The sequence below is a fragment of the Xenopus laevis genome, chromosome 1L (assembly GCF_017654675.1).
Source record: "Xenopus laevis strain J_2021 chromosome 1L, Xenopus_laevis_v10.1, whole genome shotgun sequence".
NCBI classification, from domain to species: domain Eukaryota; kingdom Metazoa; phylum Chordata; class Amphibia; order Anura; family Pipidae; genus Xenopus; species Xenopus laevis.
Window position 1 is genome coordinate 215325452 of NC_054371.1, and position 26101 is coordinate 215351552.

The window sequence follows — 26101 nt, forward strand, 5'->3', positions numbered from 1 at the left end:
GCCTTTCCTATTCATATTCCAGTCTCTCATTTAAATCAATACATGGTTGCTAGGAACATTTGAACCCTAGCAACCAGATAGCCGAAATTGCAAACTGGAGAGCTGCTGAATAAAAAGCTAAATACCAAAAAAACACAAATAATAAAAAACGAAGCTCAATTACAAATTGTCTCAGAATATCACTCTCTACATCATACTAAAAGTTTATTTAAAGGTGAAAACTCCTTTTTTTTTTTTAAAGGTAAGATTTATTTCTTTTTTTAAACACACAGCAATCAGACATACAACAAATAAGTACACTCGCAGACTAAACTGTACAAGTTTGGCAGGATGAAAACATGGCACAGGCTATCACCAAGCATAACACAATACAGAGATCGAGCAGTTGAGATGGACACTATCAAATTCAGGTGAACTTTACATCTGAAGGCTAGGTTGGGACCTTCAAGGATATGTAGGATAGCTAACCATGAAGGATTTCATAATAGGAGATGGACTTGGTTAAGACATGCTACAGAGGGGTCGGGTCAATGTCATTCCACAATCCCCAAATTTTATCAAATTTTATTGGTGTTCCCCTAACTTCGTAGGTGAGCTTATATAGGGGTACTGCTTTGTTAACCAGTTGTATCCAAGCATTAAGAGAGGGTGAGAGGTGACCCATCCAGTGAAGGGCTACAGTTTTTTTCGCATAAAAGAGTAGGATACGAAAAGAGATTCGAGTATACTTAGCTGGGATTATCTCTTCTAGGACCCCCAAAAGGCAAACTGTAGGTGAAATTATTCTCGGAAAGTCAAGATTGTTCGCTAGATAGTTTACGACTTGTGTCCAAAAGCTCAATATGTAGTGGCATTCCCAGATTAAATGGAAGAAATCCGCAGCTTGTTGGTTACACCTGGGACAGGAGTCGCAGGGGATCCGGCCCATCAGTTTGAGTCGTGTGGGAGTAATGTAAATATGATGCATAATTTTATATTGTATTAGTTTGTCTTTCAACGATATCAGGCCAGTGTATATGTGATCTGTTGCTGCGTCCCAGTTATCCTGCTCAAGGCCTACAATTTTGGTATTCCACCAGTCTTGTGCTGATCGAAAAGGTTTGGGGCCGGATAAAAGGAATTGCTGGTAGAGCCGGGACACCAGCTTTGCTGGGTTGGGATCATGAAGAATTTCTTCTATGACTGGACAGGATTGCTGGGGAGTAAGACTGTTAAATTGGGAGTGGAAGGCATGTCGTAATTGTAGGTACTTAAATAATGGAATATGTGTTGGCTGGCACTTTTGTTGGAGTGTGCAAAGGGTGGCAAAGGTATGATTCTCAAGGAGGTCCTTCAAGCATTTAATGCCTTGCCTTGGCCAGAAAACAGAGTGTTGCAAAGATCTAAAGTGATTTAGATAGAATTCCCCCAGAGTGGGAGGTGAGGGGATAGGAGGGGTGGTGAATGGCCCAAAAGTTTGAGAGCTATCAGCCAGGCCTTCTGTGGGGTAGTCAGTGTCGTCGGTAATGGGCCAGAATCCCTGGGACTCCGATAGGGAAAATTGCGGAGACCTTCCCACGAGGATAGTAAAAGAGCTTGTAACTGCGAGTTTGGGTTATATGGGTCAGGGTTAAAGCACCAGTGGAGGTAATATACTTGTGAAGCTATAAAATACCAATGGAAGTTGGGGAGGGCCAGACCTCCCACGTCGCATGGTGCACACAGCTTTGACCAAGCGATTCTGGGTGTTTTATTGTTCCAGAGGAAGGGGATCACGATTTGGTTTATACTTTTAAAGTATTTTTTGGGGATATATATTGGCGCATTATGGAGTAGGTAGAGAATTTTGGGGAGGTAAATCATTTTAATGACATTTACTCTACCCCAGAGAGACAGAGGGAGTTTAGTCCATCGATTTAAGGTATTGGTCAGATTAACTAAAATTGGGTCGAGGTTTAAGGTAGTGTATTTTGTGAGATCTGCATGGACTACCACTCCTAGGTACTTGAATTGGGTGGAAAGGTGAAAACTCCTTTAACAGGATCCAGAATGCACAACAGGTTTTTTTTTTATAGGTTTACATGCCTTTAATAACATTTTGCCCAAACAAATTTCAAAATATATATTTATTAAACAGTTTCAATGGATTATACAGCTAATTTGTTAGATATAACCTAATATTATAAAAGGTTTGCGGAAATATAATTAACCTCTGTAGAACTAGTGTCCCTTTCACCAAGTTCATTGCAATTGAAAGCAGTATGTCTGTCCTATTCTGTACTGCCAGTTCCATCTCTGGACACAGAGTAGCAGAAGCTGGACTTGCAACAAGGCTTCTCGGGTCTGTAAATCAGTTGGCTTTTACTACATTGTTTCAAATGTCAGAACCTTTAGGGAGGAATGGAAAGGGACACATACTGATTTCAGTGACAATTATCTATTTACTTACAAATGTTTAAAAAGTGTCAGGAAAGATCGCTTTAATTTATGACCATTTATTTATGATTCATGATTTAAATGTATGATTTAATCGAGAATGCAGTAGAACCCCCATTTTATATTTTTTAGGGTACCAGAAAAAATGGTGTAAAATCCAGGAAAATGTTAAAGAGATACATACTATCAAGGGAAAAAAATGTTGTTTTTTTTTCAAAATGAATCAGTTAATAGTGCTGCTCCAGCAGAATTCTGCACTGAAATCCATTTCTCAAAAGAGCAAACAGATTTTTTTATATTCAATTTTGAATTCTGACATGGGGCTAGACATACTGTCAATTTCCCAGCAGCCCCAAGTCATGTGACTTGTGCTTTGATAAACTTCAATCACTCTTTACTGCAAGTTTGAGTGATATCACCCCCCCTCCCTCCTCCCCCCAGCAGCCAAACAAAAGAACAATGGGATGGTAACCAGATAGCAGCTCCCTAAAGGTGCCCATACACAGAGATCCGCTCGTTTGGCGATGTCGTCAAACGAGCGGATCTCTCCCCGATATGCCCACCTTGAGGTGGGCAATATCGGGCTGATCCGATCGTGGGCCCGAGATCGGATCCTAACGAATAGCAATGGACGGTCGGATCACGGGACCGCATCAACGAATAGATGCGGCCGCGATACGACAGGATTTTTTGTCCCATCCGATCGAGATCTGGCCGACTTTTGGCCAGATCTCGATCGGTGAACCTGTCGGGGGGCCCCATACACGGGCCAATAAGCTGCTGAAACGGTCTGTCGGCAGCTTTTATCGGCCCGTGTATGGCCACCTTAACACAAGATAACAGCTGCCTGGTAGATCTAAGAACAACACTCAATAGTAAAAACCCATGTCCCACTGAGACTCCTCCAGTTACATTGAGAAGGAAAAACTGCAGCCTACCAGAAAGCATTTCTCTCCTAAAGTGCAGGCACAAGTCACATGACCAGGGGCAGCTGGGAAATTGACAAAATGTCTAGCCCCATGTCAGATTTTAAAATTGAATATAAAAAAATCTGTTTGCTCTTTTGAGAAATGGGTTTCAGTGAAGAAGTCTGCTGGAGTAGCACTATTAACTGGTGCATTTTGAAAAAAACATGTTTTCCGATGACAGGATCCCTTTAAATCAGGGAAAAGTATTATGCATAATATATAGGTGGGACCACAAAACAATGTAAAATGAGGGAAAACTTAAAATCAGGGGATGTAAAATTGAGGTTTCACTGTATGTTGGACTGTTTTAGCGAATAGGTTTGTATGTGGTCAAACGCATAAAAAAATGCCCATGTGTTAGAGACCTAAACCAAAGAATCACCTACTGCTCTTACGGAGTTGAATGTGAAAATATGAGACCCCTTTAAGTCAACATCATATTCACATTCTATTTAACAAAAACATAATAGCTTTAATATGCTCTTTAAAATTTAAAACGTGTTAAAAACTACAACAGTTGTGTTTCCTTTCATAGAGCAACTTGAATCATTTGTTAACTCCCTTAAATCTCAATTAAATATTTATTCAGGCAGAGAAAGCAGGTTACCTTTTTAAAATGGGCCACCAAACTTTTGCTTTGCTTGCACTCATGTACATCAGATGCTCCATTATTTCTCATATAGGAATACTCATATGTTTGTGTGAAAATGACTATTTCAGCTATTTCAATAGGATCCGAAGAAATCGGCAAAAGAGCCATTTAGCCATTTTTGGATTAAGCAAAATGAGTACTTTTTACCAATATATGGTTTTCTAGGGTAATCATACTTTTTCCAGATTTTCTGGCTTTGAAATCTAAAATATGCAGATTTCTGCTGTTGCAAATTCCGTAATGTACTACTGGGGTTTCTGACTACAGAAGTCATATCTCCATAAACCATACATATATGGTATTCACACTTTGACAGACATGAGTCTTTCCAAATTAGATGTATTTTCAGGCATAAAGTAAGAGATTCTTCTGATCAAATCCCTATACTATCAAAAATTGTAATTGTTTATCAGAAGCAGAAATAAACAAATAATCAATTGATAATTTGCCCACTGCCAAACACAAAGTCAACTAGAACTCCCCCATTCTTAAAGATGGGTTGAGCTCAACGCCGGTGAGTAAACAAAAGGGGGGGCACCTTTCAAATACAGAATTACTATGTGCACATTTATATACACATACAATGTACTCCATATCGCACTTGTTCTCTCATAATTACAGTTTTTCAGCATGATGCAAAATGTTTTTGTATTTTATGGGTAGATTTTAAAAAATTACATTCAAAATTGGTATCAGAGCAAATCCAAGCAAGCACAACTATTAATAACACTTATTTATAAAGTGCTAAAAAATGATGGCGTACTTTATAGCAATAATTTCCATCAGTCTCAGACCAGATGAAACATACAACCTAATGTCCCCACCATGCACACAATCAATTATAATTGCAGCCAATTAACGTCCCTGGTTTTTATTGGTGGGGTGGGAAGAAACCACAGAACACGACGGAAAACCACTGCAAAAAAAGTCAAAACATACGAACTCCAGTGCACTGGACGCCAGCAGTATCATGCTACTGTGCGATCAAAAACATTCAAACAATTCAGTTAACTACAATATGTACCATACTGTAGTGGGCTACTAATCTCCTTGCGTGTCATCACCCTAAATCAAAACAGTCTATGAGCACATAAATAATGCCAAAATGTAGAAATATCAGGACGCTGCCTTATCCAAGTACAGACTGATTTAGATATTCCAATAGATTTCTTATGTGAGGATATCTCTGATGGTGAACCAACAGCTAGGCCTTGTAATATGACCTTATACAATGTGAAAAACAACAAGGAATGACTTTACACATTATAAAAGATCTTCACGTAAATGCAGATGATAGACCGGGAGGGGGGGCTTAATATTGGAAGGAGTCCCCAGCTGAAGGATGAAATTTACAGGTTAATTGCTTTAAGAACTATCACAAAAAAAACTAATTTAAATATTAGTTTCATAAAATAGAAACAGAACATAATTTGCAATTAATTATTTTATAAACAAGAAACTTTTTAAGTATAATCAAGCTACTCCATATTCCACCGCAGAAATCTGTCTCTCTTCAAGAAGGAGTTGGAGTAAGGTTTTGATTGATGGGTCACAAAAACACGCTGGTGTGCACAACTTGCCTAGAAAATGTATTCCAGCTAACAGCACCCACCCCCCATCACTGCATAATGAAGTATTCCCTGCACAGTATGCAGTCTTTATTCAGCTGAAGGTAGAGATGGCAGTGAATGAGGCCAGTAAGTCACAAAGCAGCTTGCTCACAACACAAGGGGCAGTTTGAATAAACTGCAGGAAGTCATTTTACAGAGGAGTTTGGAATACACAAGGAGGACTGCAATTATGGCCTGGGGCAATATCTGGCTCTGCTTTGCAAAGAAAAAGAAGATTTTCTAGAAGAGGACCCTAAATTAACAATACCATTTAAACGTCCAAAGATAGACATTACAGTCTCATGGGGAAACATCAAACAATACAAAATAAAAAAATTACACTTTATCTGCTTTAGGCTAATGCCACATGGGGGGGGGGCTGAGCTCGGCCTGCAGAAAAGCACAGGTTGAGAATCGGCCCATTGCGGATATTAACTTTTTGCACCCAGAAATACAAAAATGCACACATGCTGCATGTGCCTGAACCCAGTCAGATACAATGGTTCCAGGTGCAGATGAGGAAGCTCTACAGCGATGGGGCAGATTCTTGGCCTGTGCTTTCTGCAGGCCAACATCAGCCCCCACGTGGGTTTAGCCTTAAGCTGGCCATAGACATCGCCAAACGAGCAGATCTTTCCCCGATATGCCACTAACAGCATGGCTATATCGTGGGTAATTCGAACGTTCGCCGTATGGCAAAACAAACGAATTACGATAAGCCAACGGGTCGGTCGGTTAAAAACTCAAACCTTCCTGATCGATATCGTGGCCAGATATTGATCGGGAAGACCCGTCGGAAGCCCCCATACATGGGCAGATAAGCTGTCAAATTGGTCCAAACGACCGATATCGGCAGCTTTATCTGCCCGTGTATGGCATCCTTTGGTAATTGAAAACACGGGATATAAATGGGCTGCATGCTATAAAAAGCAGGAGCAAAGGGAAGAACTCCAGAGTTGTTGGCATTACTGCTAACTTCTGAAACAATATACAGAGAAATGACTTGTCATCCTAAACAGGATGGATTAAAGCAGGGATGCACCCAATCTATTGTAAGAGATTCGGACGAATACTCAACCGAATCCTAATATGGATATGTAAATTAGGAGAAAACAGAAAAGAGAGAGAAAAGGTGAGTAGCGCTCAGGTAAAAAACAATTTGACTTCCTTGTTTGTGTGTCGCGCAAGTCTTTGTATTTCTGCTATAAAAGGCCGAATCCCAGATTGGTGCACCCTTGATTAAAAAAATATTAATCTCTCGTCAAAGCCATCTAATTTAAAGGGCGATGGTGATGTTAATAATGTAAACTCCAAGCCCGTCTTCCCCTGTAGCTGTAAGTAGAAGTTCTTGTTTATGGACTGGTTTCACTGGTACCAGTTTAACCAATAAGATGTCCATGTCCATTGAGATACAGCTTATTTTAGTGAAGCAAGAAGGGACACCAGCTTCTCTGTCACCTATTCTGCTCAGATGACAGTATCAAATAGCTTGCACCCCACTGCCCTTTTCCTTGGTGTGATAGTTTATGGGTGTTAAAGTGCAACCTGGTGAACATTCACTACTCTACCAAAATTGTACAAAAAAATAAAAACCTATACAATGCTTGGGTTTGAAAATTACAATAAACAGGGATCCAACAGAATTTTTCACAATCGGGTCAACTTAATAAGTCACTAGAAATCAGTCAATTATTTCAATTATTTAGCTATAAGTCTGGATATCAGCACCAAAAGAAGCCCTATAACAGCTTTTCCGGACAGCTTTTCCAAATAAAACTGTATTAGTTGCTTTCCGTGGCACATTGATCAATCCACCCAACTTTTTCCTACATTTACCTGCCCATATACAGGAATGTATCATATAGTGAAACTTCAGTGTAATACCACAAGGCTACACCCAGGGGCCCATTTACTTAGTTCGAGTGAAGGAATAGAGGAAAAATAGTTCGAATTTCGAATGTTCGAATATGGCTACTTCGACTTCGAATCAAACTAAAAAATAGTTCGACTATTCGACCATTCGATAGTCGAAGTATTGTCTCTTTAAAAAATTCTTCGACCCCTAGTTCGCCACCTAAAACCTACCGAGACCAATGTTAGCCTATGGGGAAGGTCCCCATAGGCTTCCTAACAATTTTCTGATCAAAGGAATATCCTTCGATCAATGGATTAAAATCCTTTGATTCAAAGGATTTAATCGTTCGATCGAACGATTATTCTTTCGATCATTCGATCATAGAAATAGTGGTAAATCCTCCGACTTCGATATTCAAAGTCGAAGGATTTTACTTCGACGGTCAACCCTAGGTAAATGTGCCCCCTAGTACTGAAAAGGTTTTTCCATTCCCTGACCATATTGTGTGTCGGCGCATCTTCTATGCAGCTAGTATGATACATGACACTGCCTGTGGTGTGCGCAACTCTTTAATCCCTTTATGTAACAGTTATGGGATGAGAGATCATTTAAATTCTTTCAAGAGATACTATAGTGGCTGTATAGGCCAATGAAGCTGGGAAAGAATTTGCAGTAGTAAGCAAAGTAGTACTGTTTCAAGGTGTACACAACCACTTTGTATAGCCTTAACAAAAATGTACTTAACTCATAAATTCTGTTCTAAAGGATGTTTGGTAGAGATGCAACTTCATCCAAGCACCAGCCATTATTTACCAACCATGACATTTCTCTATTAGGTTCAAGCTAATCCTAAATAAATTTAGTTGTTTTTTAATCCTAAAGTTATTTCAGTTTTAATGCTTGTTTACTTGGCCTTGGTGAGCTTTTCACTGTAAAAACAGCTTTTCCACTAAAAGTCAGAATTCTGCAGATTGGAAGCAGGTTTCAGAATGTGCTTAGTAATAATTGCTAGAATCTCAGCCATGAAGCTTGATGGGTGGTTTTAACTCATGTCAAACTGTAAAGAGGGGTATCGAGCTGGGTGTGTGTTTTAACCCAAAAGCATAACAAAACTGCAACTTTGAAAGAAAACAAGACTCATTCAATACATTGCTGTTTTCTAATCAAAGGCAAGAGTTTAAAATATACAGCTTGTAGTGGACATTGCCTGTTTTCATAGGTAAATCAGTGTTTAATACTTCAGAGCTCGGGTTCTTGAGTCTGATTCCAGCCTGGTCAGTTTGTATGTTTTACCCCACGTACAGGTGCTGCTTTTCTAGTACACTACAAAAACATACAGGCAAGTTAATCGGCTACTAATTAAGTTAAACAGAGTGGTATTTGGGGAGAGAATGTAAGCTCCACTGGGGCAATCACAATTGAGAATGATGGATATTCTCTCAAAAGCTTTATATAACATGTCAGTATGTGTGTTTGTTTGTTTGTTTATATATAGATAAATAATACACAATACAAGTGAAATTAAAGGGGTTGTTTACCTTGAAATTAACTTTTAGTATGATGTAGACAGTGATTATTATTATGAACATTTATTTTTAGAGTGCCAACATATTGAGACAATTTGGCTACTGGTTTTCATTTTTTATTAATTACTTGTTTGAGTTATTTAGCCATTTATTCAGCAGTTCTCCAGTTTGTAATTTCAGCAATATTGTTGCAAATTACCTTAGCAACCATGCACTGATTTGAATAAGAGACTGGAATATGAATAGGAGAGGCCTGAATAGAAACATAAGTAATAAAAAGTAGCAATAACAATACCTCTGTAGCCTTACAGAGAATTTATTTTTAGATGGGGACCCCATTTGAAAGCTAGAAAGAGTCAGAAGAAAAAGGAGAATCATTTAAAATGTTTAAAAAAAAATAATAATGAAAAGTTGCTAGGAATTGGCCATTCTAGAACATACTAAAAGTTAACTAAAGGTGAAAGACTTATTTTAACTACAATTTCAGATGCTTTTTTCAAGACCAAAAATCAAAACTGCGTCTATTTCTTCTCGTACCCGGCTGTGCAGTTACATTACAGATTCATATAGAGCACATGCATTTTAGCCACGTTTGGAAATGCTAATGGATGGTGCCAAGGGCACTACATCAGACAATGTGATGGCAGATATGTGAAGGCTACCTGGCACGGCAACAGAAGACAAAAACTGGTAGGCAGAAGTCAGTAACTATAGTTACTGGAGGGTGGTGCCTTACTTTTAGTTTTTGTCTTTTAAACAGGGTGTAGCAGTGTTCTCCCCAGATTAATTTTTTTAGCGGTTCAACAGCAGCCTCAACCAAAGAAGCAAGAAAGACTGTATGCTTCTGCAAAAAGAGCAAGCAGTCCTACCAGCTTCTGTTAAAGGAACAGTCCAGTGTACAAACAAAAAACTGGGTAAATAGATTGTATGTGCAAAATAAAAAAATGTTTCTAATATAGTTAGGGAAAATGTAATGTATAAAGGCTGGAGTGACTGGATGTGTAACATAATAGCCAGAACACTACTTCCTGCTTTTCAGCTCTCTAACTCTGAGTTAGTCAGTGACTATAAGGGAGGCCACATGGGACATAACTGTTCAGTGAGTTTGCAATTGATCCTCAGCATTCAGCTCAGATTCAAAAGCAACAGTTATGTCCCATATGACCCCCCCCCTCAAGTCACTGATTGGTTACTGCCTGGTAACCAATCAATGGAAACCAGGAGAGCTGAAAAGCATTAGAAACATTTTTTATTTTGCACAGCCTATCTATATACCCAGTTATTTTTATACTGAACAATTCCTTTAAGCTGGGCAAGATTGGGACAGGCTTTGTGAAGAAGAGGAGGAAGCGAGCCGCACGGCTTACAAAACAATACCAGGTGGGGCACCTGGGGAGAACACTGGCATAGAAATGCAAGTAAATATAGTCAACGTTTTGTGGTCACACGATACTCGCATTATAAAAACAATGGACTGCCTGTTGTAAACCATGAGGATATTAGAAGTTACTTTCAAGATTCATGGCCTGTAGAAACCCAGCCATACCTCTACAAACTAGTGCCTAACTTGTTAGCGGTTTATATTTCACAAAAACAGAACATTTTTGTCTCCTTATTATTCTATTAATCACAATTACCCTCCACTACATAATGAACAACTCCTTTGCTCTTAAAGACAAAAAAGGAAAAAAAACGAACTATTCACAGAATTAAAAAAAAAGGGGGTTGTTCAGCTTCCTAAAGCTTTTTTTTTTAAGTTCAGTTGTTTTCAGACAGTACAGAAATTTTAGATAAACATTCAATGTTAAAAAAAATGCAATGTGATACATGTTGTAAACTCAGTGCTGCAGTAGCTGACTGAACAGTCACAATTTTCTACATTAATTGATACATTTCTCGGCAGAGTTTGTGTAACATTAAGCAAACTATTGTATCAATTCTAATAGCTGACTTTAATGAAGCTCAGGGGTTATGTTCAGCAGGGCCAAAGATAAGAAATGTATCAATAAATGTATTAAATAAGAACATTTTACATTAGAACAGTTTACTGTCCGTCACTCCCAGTGGGTCTGGAGAAATCCCCATAGGAAAGGAATTATTCAGAAACCTTGGGGGGTTCTCACCTATAATCGCAACGTGTCTACTTAAATGTTTCACACTAGTAGTATGTATATGCTACTGTTTGTAATGTAGATGTATTGTTGTATAAGCTTTTTAAATGTATTAAAGCACCTTTTTGCATTTAGCCCTGTGGAATAAATTTAAAAAGGGTTGCATTGGGCTATTTTGTAAAAAACAAAAGGCAGGACCCAGCTAAGAATAAACACCAAAAAATACAGATACCAAGGGGCCCATTTACTTATCTCGAGTGAAGGGATAGAATAAAAAAAAACTCGAATTTGAATGATTTTTTTGGCTACTTCGACTCGGAACGATTCAAACTAAAAATCGTTAGAATAATCGACCATTCGATAATCGAAGTACTGTCTCTTTAAAAAAAACTTTGATCCCCCAGTTCGCCACCTAAAACCTACCGAGGTGCCATGTTAGCCTATGGGGAAGGTCCCCATAGGCTTTGTAACAATTTTAAGGTCGAAGAAAAAAATCGATCGATGGATTAAAATCCTTCGAAGGATTTAATCGTACGATCTAACTATTTGCGGTAAATCCTTCGACTTCGATATTCGAAGTCGAAGGATTTACATTCGCCAGTCGAATATCGAGGGTTAATTAACCCTCAATATTCGACTCTATGTAAATCTGCCCCCGACTGTCTGATTTTGAACATGTTAGTAAATCAAAATCAAGTGTATTCTACATTTTCTTTTCATTAAATAATAGTTCTTTCAGTGTCACGATGTATATAGTTTTTGCATGAAATAGTTGAAACAGATATTGCATATTGGTTTAATTAAGAAACAAGTATGTTCACCATAAGCCCCATTTAGTAAACAAGCAGGTATAGTAACCTTTAAAGGAGAAGGAAAGCTACGGAGTTAGTTTATTGGCAATAGATCAGCTGCAATAGAGCAAGCTAGAATGCTATATTTATTCTGTAGAATGTTTCACCATACCTGAGTAAAAATCTCTAGAAGCTCTCTGTTTGTTTAGGATAGCAGCTGCAGTATTAGCTTGGTGAGACATCCCTTAAGATAAGCATGCTCACACCCGGGGCAAGGAGGTTTAAACTGAAGTCTGATACAGACTGTACACAATAGAAGGAAAGAAATGCAGTGTTTCTTTTGACAGAGGACTTAGAGCAGCATTACTTTGAGGGTTTACTGGTATATTTAGGTGGACCTTTTTGATAAGGATTACTCAGTTTTAACCTTTCCTTCTCCTTTAAAGGGGTGGTTCCCCTTTAAGTTAACTTTTAGCATATTATAAAGTGGCCAATTCTGAGCAACTTTACAAATGGCCTTCATTTTTTATGGTTTTTGAATTATTTTCCTTCTTCGTCTGACTCTTTGCAGCTTTCAAATAGGGGTCACTGACTCCATCTAAAAGCAAATGCTTTGTAAGGCTACAAATATATAATTATTGCTACGTTTTATTACTCAGCTTTCTATTCAGGCCTCTCCTATTCATATGGCAAGCTCTTCTTTAAATCAATGGATGGATGCTAGGGTAACTTGGACCGTAGCAACCAGTTTGCTGAATTTGCAAATTAGAGAGCTGCTGAATAAAAAGCTAAAAAAAACACAAATAAAAAAAATGAAAACCAATTGCAAATTGTCTCAGAATCCTCATATTGAAAGATAACTCAAAAATGGACAACCCCTTTACGCATTATACTTGTTCATTCAGCTGCCAGATTTGTTATCTGTTCATACCAAACATTTGTAAATATTTGCAACAGTCAAAATGCCTAATTATTAATTGGAATTTCATTTTGGAAAATCAGTTCAGTCTCTGTGAATATATTTACTACAGTTTTGCCACCATAAAGACTGCAACACAGAGCCTCATCCACTGTATATTTTTTACTATGTCTGGCAGTATAAATACCCCTGAAGCCATTTGTAGTGGCAGGTATAAACATAACAGCATGAAAATAGGATTTCATCTTTGCTAACAATTCTGGAATTTGTCCTGGCCTATAAATGTTATTAAACACTAACAGTGATATTAATTTATAATCAGTGGTTAGCTATGATACACTGGAGAAATCCAAAAAACCACAGGTCAGAAAGCTGATTTATTATTAGTTCACCAAGAAAGGCAGTGCCATTATCCAGCAGTATGGTATGCAAAACATACATCTTAAAACACATTCACGTCAAACTGATAATGACACAGTGCTTTACAAAACATTGAAAATTGCTAGCTTCCCAGTTGGTTTGTTTTTTTTTTTTTTATTTCCACTTCTCGCTACATTTACAGATCTGTATTGCTAATGTAAAATAGAGTGTGGACGAGGGTTGTGATTCCTAAAACCACAAAATTGATTTAGTTACAAGTATCTGGTTTATTATAGCCAACGTATTAGGCATATAAAGGTATGGGATCCATTATCCAGAAACCAGTTATCCAGAAAGCTACAAATTACAGAAAGGCCATCTCCCATAGACTGCATTTTATCCAAATAATCCACATTTAAAAAAAAAAAAAAAAGATTTCCTTTTTCTCTGTAATAATAAAACAGTAGCTTGTACTTGATCCAAACTTAAGGTGGCCATACACGGAGAGATACGCTCGTTTGGCGATGTTGCCAAACGAGCGGATCTCTCTCCGATATGCCCACCTTAAATTGGGCAATATTGGGCTGATCCAATCGTGGGCCCTAGGGCCTAACAATCGGATCCTAACGAATGGGAACGGGCGGTCGGATCGTGGGACCGCATCAACGAACAGATGCGGCTGCGATCCAACGGGATTTTTTTGTCCCATCTGATCGAGATCTGGCCTACTTTCGGCCAGATCTCGATCGGGGAAGCCCGTCGGGGGGCCCCATACACGGGCCAATAAGCTGCCGACTCGGTCGTTGTATGGCCACCTTAAGATATAATTAACCCTCAAGTTAAAAACCAGCCTATTAGGTTTATATAATATTTAAATTATTTCCTAGTAGACTTTAGGTATGGAGATCCAAATTAAGGAAAGATCTGTTATCCAGAAAACACCTGGTCCCCAGTTTGCAGTTTCAGCAATCTGGTTGCTAGGGTCCAAATTTCCAAAGCAACCATGCACATTGATTTGAATAAGAGACAGGAATATTTATAGGAGAGGCCTGAATAGAAAGCGGAGTAATAAAAAGTAGCAATAACAATAAATGTGTAGCATAATAGAGCATTTGTTTTTAGATGGGGGTCAATGACCCCATTTGAAATCTGGAAAGACTCAGAAGAAGCAAATAACTGAAAAAATTTAAATAAATAAATAATGAGGACCAATGGAGAAGTGCTTAGAATTGGCCATTGTACAATATTCTAAAAGTTAACTTTTAGAACAACCCCTTTAAAGGTCAGTTAAATGAAACTGGACAAATTTCAACCAGATCCTGGATACTGTGCAATACATTACGTTTTAATATAATTATCATTATATCAAAAGCAATGCTATTAAACTGTACAGATATGGGATGGCAATCCATCAATCAGAACTACATATTACAAAAAGACTGTTTTTGACAGATTTCTATAAGCAAAATGTTCTTTTTTTTACGGTCTTCCTTTTCCTCTGTAATAAACTGTACATTTTACTTTATGTTAACTAAATTGCAAAAATCTGTGTGGGCAGCAAAACAATCCTGTTGGCTTTTTTAAAGCTTAATTGTGTGTTTTCCTCAGAAAAAAATAAAAAGTGGCAGGCGGGAAAAAAATAAACAGGTGCCTGCCCTATTGCAGCAGTTTTAGCAGAAGATTGGGTGCTTTTGTAAACACACCAAACGTCTACAGAATGAAAATTCTGGCACGGAGCATGAAGAAGGGGAAAAATGCTGGGCAAAGTACTCAACAAAAAGAGATGGAATGGACATTGTTTAATTGTTTTTGGTAGCCTGTAGGTATGGTGATCTAAGTTACAGAAATACCCCCCTTATTTGGTTCTAAGGATTACAGATGACAGATCCCATACCTTTACTTTCTTTTAGTTGAGTACCAGAATTTTCCTTTAGGGTAGGGACACACTGGGCGATTTGGGGAGATTTAGTCGCCTGGCGACTAATCGCAGCGACTTTTCTCCCCGTATGCCTCCCCTCACTCTGCGCCTGGATAAAATCACGAGGAAACTTCGGGCGACTTCGGAAAACAAATCGCCGCGTGTGATTAGCGCAGGCGATTTTTCATTTTATCCAGGCGCAGAGTGAGGGGAGGCATTCGGGGAAGATTGGTCGTGGAAAGTCGCGGCGATTAGTCGCCAGGCGACTAAATCTCCCCAAATCGCCCAGTGTGTCCCTACCCTTAGAGGAGACTACCCCAAAGGGTGTAGTTCATTCATACAAAGATAGTTAGGGCAATGGCAGATCCACCGAAAATGCCTTACGATTGACTTCCGTGCAAATGAGGCTGGATTGCTGCAAATAATATGTTTTATTGAGACAATCACAATGTTAAGCAATGCTAAGGCATTTTCTGGAGATATGTTCCCTTAAAATGGTGCACGTTCTGCTTCTGCTCCTTTATTTTATGTCAGGCGTTTTAACCATAATCATATTGGCTATAAAATATATTTAAAAAAAATAAATAAGGATGACAGCATAAGATTAGAAAAGCAAATAAAGATTGACTGTTATTTTAAACAAACTGGATTTAAAATTATTTGGTATATTTTCTGATAAATATTCGCAAATCCTACAGAATATAAAACTATGAATAGATGCAGTAAATGAAAGCAATATTCCAACATTTACCAATATAATTAAAAATTTAATTGGGTGAACTTACATTTTTACAGATGTATCTTAATGACAGCAGACTTATACTACCATGGTTAACTAGATCTGAAAGGAACCATACATGGCTTCCAGGAGGCCCCACTTATTAGCCCACCTGTCACTAGCAACTCCCTGGGCCTTGAAAATAAGCAGAATGGGGTAACTCCTGAAACCTCACAAACAAATGCATGCTCATTCACTACATGAAAATAACCCAATATCAAAAATCCAACTACAATTTAGTTAAATGCCACTCACTTTGACCTGCAAATTGCACCTTTCAGACTCAAGCCCTGAATACTAAAGATAGAAAGGCCCAAAAACAAACAGCAACTGAAAGCCGCTGCAGTAAAGGCCTGGCAGAGCATTAAAAAGGAGGAAACCCAGAATCTGGTGATGTCCATGAGTTCAAGACTTCAGGCAGTCATTGCCTGCAAAAGTATTAGAAATTAACATTTTATTTTCAGTTTTTTAATTTGTCCAATTACTTTTGAGCACCTGAAACTAAGGTATTGTGGTTAAAAAAAAGGCTTTAATTTCTCACATTTTTATGCAACCTTTTTGTTCAACCCACTGAATTAAAGCTGTAAGTCTACAGTTCAACTGCATCTGAGTTGTTTCATTTAAAATTCATTGTGGTAATGTTCAGAACAAAAATTAGAAAAATGTTGTCTCTGTCCAAATATTTATGGAACGAACTGTATGTCTCTTGTACAGGTATGGGACCTGTTATCCAGAATGCTTGGGACCTGGAGTTGTCCAGATGATGGATCTTTCTGTAATTTCACCTTCATACCTTAAAGGGATACTGTCATGAGAAAACATGTTTTTTTCAAAATGAATCAGTTAATAGTGCTGCTCCAGCAGAATTCTGCACTGAAATCCATTTCTCAAAAGAGCAAACAGATTTTTTTATATTCAATTTTGAAATCTGACATGGGGCTACACATTTTGTCAATTTCCCAGCTGCCCCAAGCCATGTGACTTGTGCTCTGATAAACTTCAATCACTCTTTACTGCTGTACTGCAAGTTGGAGTGATATCATCCCCCTCCCTTTTTCCTTCCAGCAGCCAAACAAAAGAACAATGGGAAGGTAACCAGATAGCAGCTCCCTAACACAAGATAACAGCTGCCTGGTAGATCTAAGAACAGCACCCAATAGTAAAAACCCATGTCCCACTGAGACACATTCAGTTACATTGAGAAGGAAAAACAGCAGCCTACCAGAAAGCATTTCTCTCCTAAAGTGCAGGCACAAGTCACATGACCAGGGGCAGCTGGGAAATTGACAAAATGTCTAGCCCCATGTCAGATTTCAAAATTAAAAGCCAATAGGCTGGTTTTGCCCCCAATGAGGATTAATTATATCTTAACTGGGATCAAGTACAAGTACAAGGTACTATTTTACTATTACCGAGAAAAAGGAAATCAATTTTAAAAATATGGATTATTTGATTATAATGGAGTCTATGGAAGACGGCCTTTCCTTAAATTGGAGCTTTCTGGATAACGGGTTTCCAGATAAGGTACATGTAAATATACAGGGAGCAAGATGCCCACTGCATTTAGCCGATTACAGACATTGTTATGCCTCAATAGCACACACTGCAGAAAGCAGTTTGTGTTTTTAATTTACCTGTTTTTAACGTTTTGTCACCAAAACCCCTGCCAGTATTAAAACATACAAATGATTTATAAACATGAAATAATATTTTTAAGAGCAAAAGGCTAATTTTACGGAGTTCAGAAAAGTTCCTAAAAAAAAGCCCGTTTGGCAAATTAACAGCCAATGATACACAAAACCAAGAGAGCTCCGAAATTGTGGCTTGTAATAAAAGTGTGACAGGGCACATTATCCAAAACCAGATAATTATGTAACAAAAGCTTGTCCACATAAAAGTTAAGGGATAGGGCTGTGTGGGTGGGAATGAATTACAAAAAGACATTGGTTACAGCCACGTCCCTACCACGAATAAAATGAGTCGCAGGAGCCGTGCCATCTGGAATGAGTGAATTGTGTTTTTGTGATCACACAGCAGCGAGGGGCTCAGGAAAGCAACCTTCTTCCCATCACACGACACATCACAGTCCGTGTCGCTTCCTGATGATGCAAACACCAACGAGTTCATGGGAAGGAGGGTGTAGAAAGGGGCAGGATGGTTTGTACTTTCCCAGTGCTTTTTTTTTTTTTTTAATCTGTTTTCGTCAACTTGGAAGGCAGCCAGGAGCTGCTCTGGGAATGCACAGAGAGGGAGGGGAGAGAGGGAGTTTGTAAAGGAGGAGGGTAAAGCTGATCCCGGGACAGGGGTGTGATTAGCAACATAACCCCTTGGTCACCAGTAGCAATACACACTGCTCTACTGCAGCCTCCCCCTCCCTACAGCACAGGGGGTTAAAGGGGAAGAGCTACAGATGTGCTGTGTGTAGTGGGTGTTTTTGGAAGAGGATGGGTACATATTTAGGCCCGGGCCTCAGCTAGCACAGCTGGAGCAGGCAGCACAAAGACAAGCAGATTAGTGGCAAGGGGGAGGAGACTGGCAGAGAGGCCGGATTAAGGGGTGGAATAGGAGGGCTGGCTGTGAGTTTATAATGATAAATAGAGAAAACTCTTCCTTACAACAAACTGGCACACGTACGAGAGAAGAAAATGAACTTAGCGCCTATTAAATATGTAAGCCTCTGAGGATGGAGACAGAAAACAGACTGTGTGATCTTCCGAGAGGCAAAACAAAAAATCACCCCTCCGACTTGTTCCCAAGCTCAGGCAATAAATAAATGAACCAATACAGCAATAGTAGAGCATCTACGATAGCCATGCTAATAGGCCATTAACATGATTAGCAAGAAAACCCACAGTGTACGCTAACATTGCTTGTAAAAAGATACACCATAACACACTCACTTGTCCAACTGTGCTAAAGATTATTTTTAGGTCAAACCCCACCCCTCCTACGTAATATAAAAGGCAACAAATTCATAAAATATAAAAGTCACATGGCTGGGCCCCAGCATGTTATGTGATGTGTTTGGATCTGACGACCGCCCAAATCAACCCCAGACACACGAGTTGCAACACAGTGATGTTTAACCCTTTGCATGCATACACACGTGTATCAATATTCACACGTCGGCAGTGGTGTGAGAACAGGAGCAAGGATCATTGGGTATCAAGTGTCATGCTAGGAGTCACAGAGCCGAGTTGCTACCCTATTCAAACAGACCATAATAGCAACACAAACACTGGACACTAGTCTCTACTTTGGGCCCTGCAGAGGTACAACACCAACGATGTCTCCCAACAACTTAGCAGAATAAAGACCACCCAGGTCACTACATTCTGTGTCCCAAAATACAGAATAATAAAATCATGCCTTATCTTCCCGCTATTCTCCGTCTCAGTATTAAGTGCAAGCTCTTAAGAGCATGGATCTCTGCTGCTGTAATTATCTTTATAAACCCTGTAAGCTAAAAAAAAAAACATGTTCAGTGACCTTAGTATAATTAACTAATAATGCACTACAGGAATACCGGTCCACAGCTAGAAAATGATTTCTACACCACTTTATCTCTGGATCAACTGTTTACAATTAAAAATCTTGAAGGAGGTCTAACCCAAAAGAAAAAAAAATAGGTATATAATGGTAAGCAACTTTCCAATATAAATATCATTATCAGTCTGTGCTTTTCTGCATTGCTTGTTCTGTCTTCTGAAACAAATCAAGCTTGCATATTGTTTAAGAGATCTGTTAATCAGCCGGCTTCTGTAACATCATTTCAAAAGTCACAACCCACCGGGGTAATAGAAAGGGACAAAATACTGTCAGTAAGATTTAGATTGACATTTACAATTGTGCTACAATTTAATTTACTAGGCAAAATATTTTTGCATTACATTCCTTTGAAGGAAGAGATACTTTAGGTCAACTATTGTCCCACGTGACGTTAATTACTAGAAAGCGATTTTCTACATGTTGCCGGACTACAACTCCCAGCAGCCACTTGCAGGGTACCACTGAGACATGAGACAAGCAGCATTAGGCAGGGCATTTCAGTTCATATTAGATATATAAATATGTACTTTACTAAACAATGTTGCAAGATGTCACACTTTGGTCAAGAAAGAAACTGCTATAAAATAACACTTTAACAAATAATCTGTGTACATTGTATCTAGTTGTATGCCACCTGTAAAACAAAACATGGCCTTTCTAAGCCATAAGGTTGTCTTAGGGGTCAGGCCTATTGATTTTCAACTATTGTTAAATTATGATTCTCAGCAGCCTTTACAGAAGAATACAGAATGGTTGGACATTTTTCTAGACAAAACAGGGTCAGTTATCGGGGTGACATTGAAGATACAACTGAACGGAGACAGGTCAATGCTGGGGGACATGAAAATGTTTTGTATTGCTCTATATGAGGAAATGGAAATGTTTCCTACAAGGTAACGCAACAGTGTAAACAAATGTACCAGTCATGTGATGACCAGACTTTGCTTAACTACAACACCCAGGAGTCTGTGCAAGGCTTGGGATGTTGGGAAGTTGATTCACAGGCACTGGATAGATGCAGGTGAGCCAAATCTGTTCTGCACAGAGGAGAATTCACTCCCAGGCGCTTGTAATGTGGACTACAGCTCCCAGCATGCTTTACCAGCTGATAGTGGGATAGAAGAGTATGGAGCTCAGCCACAAACTGAGGATCCGTGGGACAGAGCAGATACAGGCAGGTACGTGAAATCTTAGCATAGAGGGGCTCTCAGGGTGCTGTGGGTCCCGGTTGTGTCCAACTAAAGGCCCTAATCCAAGCAGCGGCCTAGAGAGGCCTCTAATCTCACAACTCACACACACAGGACCCCTGAGGGCCGAGCTAATTACCTGGTTGAGCGGCTTCCAGTCCGGGTGGAGAACAGGACTGAGGTCTTTAAGCAAACACCGAGGCAAAGGAGAGAATAATCCGGCCAGGCACGGACATGTAGAGAGAGGGGGAGCGGGGAAGGAGCCGATCCTTTCTCCTTCTCCTTCCCCCCGGCTTGCCCCCCTCCCTCCCGCCGCCGCCGAGCACCGACTCAGGAGATTCCCGCCGAGCACAAACGCCAGAGCCTCCTACGGGCGCCACGCACTAAACCCACGGGCACCGTCGCTATCACAGGAGGGAGGAGACCAGGCCCCGGGCGTCCGATACCTCACACACAACACGGAGTGCGGCCCACGCACCGGCGGCCAAGAAAGGTCCGGGCCCTGACTCAGGCGGAGGCAGTGAAGGAGGAGGAAAAGGGGAGGGCCCGGTCGGTACGCGGCGCTCCGGGGATTCCGAGATCCGCGTCTCCCTTACAGAACAAAATGCCGACCGGAAGTTCCTCAGCCGCACGAAGGACTCCCTCCGCCGGCGCCAAACAGCCGAGCAGCCAGAGCCAAGGCCACTTCCGGTGTATCTATGCGTGAGGGAGAGGGGTACCCGCGCACTGGCCCTTCCACTCCACTGTAGGGAACGCCAGACGCAGAGCAGGGCCACTTCCGGTGTGTGTCACACACTCCGAGCTCATACACTGCCCTGTATTGTGCCTGTAGCAGCGCCTCACACAGAGCGGGGACACTTCCGGTGTGTGTGTGAGACAGTGCGTGATGCCATATACTGGCGCTTGTATCCGCACACACAACGAGAACAGTCCATTCCTGGGCGCTACAAATATTTATTGTTGCTAAAGCAGCAGCCCTATACTCCTTTTTTTAAAGGGACACGAACACCTCTTACTGTTCCACTGTAAAATGACAATTTATTTCTCACAGAAAATAAGTCCACTTTACCCTTTCACTTGTTGCAGAAGTAACATTCCCAGCATCTCTGCTCATAGGTTTTACACTTTTTTGCTAAATGGCCAGAAGTGCGAAAAATAAATAAAATATTGAGGTCTGGTCAAAGCAGCTTGATGTAGAAAAATAGATCATTTGTGCAAATTATATATATAATACACAAAATCCCTGAATATCTTGTAAATTATATCCTTATAAACGGTGACTAGTGATGTCATCAGTTATAAACGGTGAGTTTATCCTCATTTCTGTCACATGACTCACTGAAACTTGTGTATTATAATAAATAAAGTAAAATATAAGGATATTAGAATTTACCTTGGAGTTTCATGACCTGTATATATATATATATATTTATATATATATATATATATGGTCATGAAACTCCTCGGTAACTTATGATATCCTTATATTTTACAAGAGGGTGTACTTTATTCACTAATGTATAAAACACATATAGGGTTGCCACCTTTTCTGGAAAAAATACCGGCCTTCCTATATATTTATCTTTTTTCCCTATTAATAACATTGGAATCAACCATCATTTTTACCAGCCAGGCCTGTAAAATACCGGCCAGGTATTAATAATGCACATTTTTGCTGTTGATTATATTATGGGATTGTGAGAAACATTTTGCACGGGTGATCAGTTTGTAGAAGGATTTGATATTTCCCCATAAGAACGGAGCACCAGGGAAGCCAATGTAAGTGGATTAAAAGATAAAATTTATTGTATAATCATTAAAAGACAAATTTGCATGCCTGAAACATCCCATGGGCTGCACGTTTAATGCATTTCGTGGCTACCTGCCACTTCCTCATAAGCTGAGCATTTATCAGTGGCGTAACCAGGCCCAGACTGGCAATCTGTTGGTTCTGGCAAATGCCAGAGGGGCTGCTGTAAGATGCCATAGAGAGTCGCTATTTAATGGGCTGGTGGGGGACTGTTTGGGCTTCTTTGCACTTGGAATGCCAGGGCCTGTATTGACTCCCAGACCTGGGCGTAACTACTGGTGGTGCAATCACACTCGGGCCTACAACCCCCTTGGGACCCACCTAGGGTTGCCATCTTTGCTGACGGCTAAACCCAAACATGTGAGACAGAGCAGATAACATTGGGGGTGAGGCAGTGATATAGGAACAGGCATGATGACATCAGAGGTGGGCACAATGATGGTGGAGTTATGACATCAGGGCAAGGTTATTGCATCACTTAGATACAACTGGCTGGGTTTCTATCCAAAGTTTTAAAGTGTTGATGCCCAGTTCAAAACCACACAGGTGGCAACCCTATATTCTGCTTGATGATTAAGCCCAATCCTTTAATTACAGGTATGAGAGCTATTATACAGAAATCAGTTATCCAGAAAACTCAGAAAAACAGCAATGCTAATTTAGAAAAAAAATCTTATTTTTGATTGATTTGCTTTTTTTTTGTATCTGTAATAATAAGTATTTAGTATTTAAATGCTTTTCATGTACAGTATTGGCCAGATTATTGTTCGGGTTTCATAAGGCTGAAAACCAAATAAAAAGTCCAGACCCGAACGGGCCTTACAAAACTGAACTGTTCGGGTCAAAACTGAACAGGTGACCCACCAGAGCAGCAATAAGCAAATGAAGGGACAACAGGGGGAGGGCATTTTTCAGTGGTGCTTGGAGCAGCCGCACATTTGGAGGTTTAGGAGTCCAGGCTGCACATTCTGCATGCAGGTCCCGCCCCAGCTAGTTACGCCGCTGCCATTTTCCAAACTTTCCTGACTGTAAGGAACATTTTTCCAACAGGAAATTTTTAACTAACTGACCCATTAGCTGATACCTGAATCTATTTTAGGCAGAACATGAGACAGTTTTGAAAAGTCCGACTTCATTCTGTTCTTCAGGACGCAGTCCTAAGCACTAACATGCAAATCACACATGGAGGGAAATTATTTGGATAATTCTTTTTCATGCTGGAATTGTTCCAGAGGGGAAAAGAAGTTGGTCAAATTTAAATTCCTTATATCTTTTATCGACAGGGGTGATGCTGCCATGAAGAGTGTTGAAAAACTCACCTCAGACAGTAGCACCTGGCAAAGAGCTGCCCTGGTAACAGTTTCCTACTAGTGCTTCATAATATTCCAGTACCTCGTTGTCGCCAAACGTGTACCACCGAGCCTTACAACAAAATGTAAGTGTTTATAAAGCATAAAGTCAAGGCCTAGACAAGAACCATAAATAACCAATAAAAATATTTCCTTATATTATGTGATGTCATCCGCTATAGCCAGTGCTTAATGATCTCACTTGTGACGTGATCCAAAAGGAAAGTGATAACAACAGCAACACGCAGCTCAGCAGCAGCACTGAGTACTAACACTCATTTGATTCCTTAGTCTCTAGTGCAAATAACATGGTGGAATAAATAATTGCAATACGAATTAGAAATTGTTTAACTGGAAATAATTTTTTTTACCATACAATAATATAAGTAGAAGAATAATATACCCCTATGAGGATACAGTATAAGAATTTACCATTATGTTCATCTTATGAATGGGCTTGTGGCTTTATGCCTGTGACTTCTAATATCTTTATATATCACAACATGGTGTACATTATTCATATTTACACTGCAGTGTGCTTGTTTCCTCTTCCTTTGCCCAACTGTCCTATTTGCCTATTTAGAAAAGTGCGAATGACAGAAGTTTGTGGAAATTTATTTCAATATTTTACACCTCTGGGGATGCACCAAATCCAGGAATTGGTTCGAGAACCACCGTTTTTTAGCAAGATTTGTATGTGGCTGAATCCAAGTGCCTGGCCGAATCGAATATGAATACTTAAATCACATGAATTTTTGTCACACAAACAAGGGCGTTAAAAAAGTTTTAACAATGTGCGGTTTTCTTTAACCCTTCCTGGTCCTAATTTGCATATACAAATTAGGGTTCAGATTCGGCTTAGTATTCAGCGGAATCTGTTGTGAGGGATTCGGGATTCTGTGAAATCCCAAAATAATGAATTTGGTGCATCCGTAATTGAAATCAACAGTACCAATAGTTTTTGATTGTTTTTTCCTAGATTGTACTTCTAGGCAGCTTTTTAAAAGGAGAAGAAAATATCAAGAAAAAAATTAAGATAGAAATGTTACACTTTAGGATTATGGTATACTTAAAATAGTGAATTGTGGCTGATGCAGTTGTGGCTGATGCAATAGTGGCTATTGTGTCAAATTTCATGCAGTCCAAGATTCAAACTGCAATTTTTACATAATGTCAGTTTATGTATCTGGGGGTGACCAATTTGTGGTTCTCCAGCAGTTTATGAACTGCAACTATCAGAATTTCCTAGACTGCAAACGTTTTAGTTTAATAACAACTGAATATTGTTTAAATATGCAATTACACACACCCAAGACAAACTTCCCACTCCTAAGTACAAGGCAAAACCAGCCTATTGGTTTATATGGGTATTTAGGGGCAACATTTTTTATTATGGTCAAAACTCTCAAATTAGAATCGTGAATTATCCAAACTCGATTGGAGTTTTATTTGAATTTCAAGATTTATCATACTGTGGCCCTTTAAGAACTCAAATTTGACTATTCACCACCTAAAACCTGCCAAGTTCATGTATATGGGAGACATCCAGGGACCAATTTGGACATTAGTAGCCTCCCTGAATCGAGTTTAGTCGAATTTGATTCTAATTCTATTCAAGTTTTTGAGTCTGTAAAATTTGTGCGAGTTTTATATATTCCGTTTTTTTTAAATAACCCCCCAATCTAATTTCGAGTATATTCTAATTTAAAGGAGTTTAAAAAAACTCGCATGAATTCGAAATCCGGCCTTTGATAAATGTGCCTTTCAATGTTTACATGATTTTCTACTAGACTTCGGGGCAGATTTATCAAAGGTCGAATTTCGAAGTGAAATATATTTCAAAATTCGACCATCGAATGGCTATACTTCGACTTCAAATAACGAAGTCAAAGTTTTTTTTACCGAATTTGAACGTTTTGCGGTCTAAGTAAAATCATTCGATCGAACGATTCGAACAATTTCAGCAGTCGATAAAACGATTTTACTTTGACTACAAAAAACGTAGAAAAATGCATTCGAAGGTCCCCATAGACTAACATAGCACTTCGGCAGGTTTAATTTGGCAAACTATTGAAGTCAAAGTCTTTTTAACGAGACAGTACTTAAATTATCGAATATTCAAACTATTTTACTTCGAAACGAATTTGAAGTAAATTCGAATTCGTAGTATCCTATTCGATGGTCGAAGTATCCAAAAAATTATTTCGAATTTCGAATTTTTTTACTTCGAAAATTCCCTCTAATTCACTTCGTCCCTTGATAAATCTGCCCCTTAAAATACTAATGTATATCAAAAGTTATCT

General features: G+C 39.3%; 1 protein-coding gene and 1 long non-coding RNA gene across 5 annotated transcripts in view; one reads left to right on the top strand and one right to left on the bottom strand.

The window, feature by feature from the left end:
* The window catches only part of nipbl.L (NIPBL, cohesin loading factor L homeolog), a 94478-nt gene extending 72989 nt beyond the window's left edge, over positions 1 to 21489 (bottom strand). For 3 of the 4 annotated variants that reach the window (XM_018248082.2, XM_018248087.2, XM_041581720.1), the window contains exon 1: positions 20779 to 21489. The gene's annotated coding sequence lies outside the window, so the exon portion shown is untranslated. 4 annotated transcript variants of the gene reach the window in all.
* Positions 18035 to 23889, top strand: LOC121395623. Its single transcript, XR_005962597.1, has 2 exons — positions 18035 to 20630; positions 23733 to 23889. It is a non-coding gene; the product is annotated as an uncharacterized LOC121395623 (long non-coding RNA).
* The last annotated feature ends 2212 nt before the right edge of the window (positions 23890 to 26101 follow it).